Raw genomic sequence first — 3,260 nt, 5'->3', positions numbered from 1 at the left:
GGCGACGGGTGATGCGATGATAATCCAGAAAATAATCGAAGAAAGTATTTTTTGTTGAAGACGTGACGCGGTTGAGTAGTTTTCACTTCCGATTTGTACAAAAAGCGAGGAGAGGTCAATTTGTCCGTGCCGGATGTGAGGTCGTGCTCAGATCAATACAATGTTTTCTTACTCTCGCTTTCCTGCAATCCTGATTGCCCCTGGGCAGAGTAATTTTGAAAAATTTCGTCTCTCTTACGAATAACTTATACGAGAGCATGGATTTAGTCCACAGATAACGAAACATTTTTCGTTCTATTTTGATTTTATTTAGTTATTTGTTTTAAGAATTACACGTAATTACATAACCGCCAAGCATTTATTGATATAAATATAATATTATTATGATAACAACATTACTGTTGTGCTTTTACGAGATCATAAAAATCATAGCGACTTCTTTAACCGTACTATCACTTGAGGCGGCTGGCTTTTGCATTCACTTTGAAGTTTGATAATATCGCAATTTAATAAATTGGTTTGAGACAAAGTATAGAAACTTTGGCAATCGTGTTCACTTTGCCATCCTCTCAGTATGATGTGGTATAAACAAGAGCACATGTCCGCGCCGTGCGTCTGTCGAAGTGTATACGATCACCGTGAGTGACTGAGTCACTGTACACACAGCGCGGCTGTTGTGTCAGCTGGTGCTTCGCAAACACCAGCTTCTTGAGTCATGCTCCTCCATTCCCCCCCTCTTCCTCCGCGTAACCATCTCACTGTCCACCATCCACCAGAATACCGCCAGTCGTTATACACACACTTGTATGCATTCAGATAAAAGCTAAAAGTGGCTAAAAGATAAAATTTGCTAACTTTTTTTGAAAATACTGCCTTTGTTTAAACAAATAAAAACATTAACGCGATGATATACTATAGAGCACAGACAATACATCACTGTAATAGTTTAGCTATAGAAAAAATAACTGCTGTAGTCAGATTTGAAATGCAATTTATTGCAATAATGCGCCATCTATTGGTAAGAAAGAAAACATCGTAAAAGAGAATTGTAGAAGATAAACAAACCATATTAAAAGACAGAAAGGAAAATTGACTAATGATATCAATTTGGATATTTCATGATAATGTCATATTTCCAATGTATGTTATAAGCAGTACCTGAATATTCGTATTTCTATTTATATCGTAAAGGTTTTACATCGTTTTCTGTTGCGATGTACATAGTTTAAAAAGTGACATCTATGGATCAGTTTTAGAAACTAACAGCTTGGTTCAGCTGAGACGAATTGAAAACATTTAAATAGTTCTTATTTTAGCCAAAAGATGTCGTGAAAGTAAAGAGCCAAAATGAAACGAGCAAAATGATTGAAATTCAAAATGCGTTTTATGTCCCGATGTAAATATTATTTCGGAATGAGATATTGAGTTTTAATCCAAACTTTTAGGTTTTGGATCTCGAAGGCTGATGATGTGTAACCGTTTATTTTTATAATAATAATTTATTACGAAACTAGCTAAGTATATAATAAAGCGTGAAATGGCATTGAATGCGATTTCTTAATTTAGATAATTATTGTAATGAATTACAAAATAAACATTTAGAGGCCAAAGATTTTTTTCAACTACGCTAGTTTGTAAACTATCAATAACATGACTTATTAAAATGCCTCGTAAAGGTACCTGTTTAATTTTTATCATGACGAAGTTCAGAATTAATGTGTCGCTAAATATAGGACTATCAAGAAGTAAAGTTTTAATTGCAGCGACCGTGCGCGCAGTCTGCTCGTGCGCAAGCTGGAGTTGCATTAGTATCAGCTTCGGGACCCTTAGTGTCGACGAACCCGGTTTTAATAAGTCAAATATTATTTTGAATTTATCAACTGTTGTCGTCAATGATTTACTTTGATTTCTTGTTACGTATTTTTCAGGCTGAATTAGTTTCAGCGATCAGTGCCAGTGTCAGGCCGGCGGGGGTCACAACCTGCCCCCCTGCCGCCCCGTTCCCGCCCCCGCCCCGCGTGCTAATCAATCTGCGGAGCCTTGACACGTCGATTGCCCAATACTCTGTTTCTTCTGGCGTTTTCTGTGGACAAAGGAGAAAAAACAAGTATAGGTGCGGGTTAAACCTTTCATTCCTCAAGGAAATATGGCGCGGATACAATGAAACGTAGATTTACTTTTTGTAATCGAGATTTGTTATATAAGAAATATCCTATACATAATTAATATGACATAACGTGTATGAAAAAAATAGACTCTTTTTCTCCTAAGCACGAAGGCGCTCAAGTCTGTCTGAGCGTTGCTATTGTAAGAAACCACAATACATGACAATTAAAATGACACATGATGCAATCATTGGTAATACAGACGTTTTGGACTTGATTAGCAAAGCTAGAGTATTAAGATGTTCTGGATTCTGGAACTGCGCACGTCAGTGCAGCTGTGACAAATGGCTTCGATGAAATCTCTCAAATTTTCATAATAACTAATTATTTGCCTGCTGTATTTGGAATTTTACATCAATTAATTGAAATTTGTTGTCGTAACACATGAATTAAAAAAAAATCGATATTTGAATTACGACTTGTTTGCAAATCGAATACGAAATAAAAAACAACAACATTAGCGTTTAATGAGGGCAATGACAGAGACCTGCGCTACAGAAGTTAATTACAACAGGTATGAAATAAGCTTGCGTTGAATGATTGTTACGCGGACAATGTTAGATGATTAAAATAGGCTCCCAATGTAGGTCGCTGTGTCTATTTTTAAGCTAGCATTATTATGGTTTTATTCAATTACCTGCATGGAGACAGCCCGACCGTGGTGTCGACGTTCCCCTGCTGGCGCCGATGTACCGAGTAGGTAATGATACACTACATGTACACTAAGCATCTTGAACATAATATACAAACGCCATCCCAAATTGATTCTATTTTTTGTAAGAACTTGACACGTGGCCAAAAGATGAGTGGTTTTAGAAATAAATTCCCAAGTCGAATACAAGGATCCAACATTGCTGCTGCGAGACATATTATAAGCATTAAGTAAAAGTTATTGTTGTAAAATAAGAATCCCTATTTTAATCGCAATTTAATTCGCATTTTAACGCACATCCAAAAGTTTTAATATTATTAAAATGCAAAGTGTTCAGAGGGAAATATCATAATATAAATAATTCGTGGAGCAATGGTGCGTGACGGTTTGGGCAATTGGCGGCCGGACAAAACTCCGCGCGCGCCGCTCCCGCGCGTCACTCG

The sequence above is a fragment of the Papilio polytes genome, unplaced genomic scaffold, assembly GCF_000836215.1.
Source record: "Papilio polytes unplaced genomic scaffold, Ppol_1.0 DF823980.1, whole genome shotgun sequence".
Classification (NCBI taxonomy): domain Eukaryota; kingdom Metazoa; phylum Arthropoda; class Insecta; order Lepidoptera; family Papilionidae; genus Papilio; species Papilio polytes.
This window is presented reverse-complemented; position numbering follows the sequence as displayed.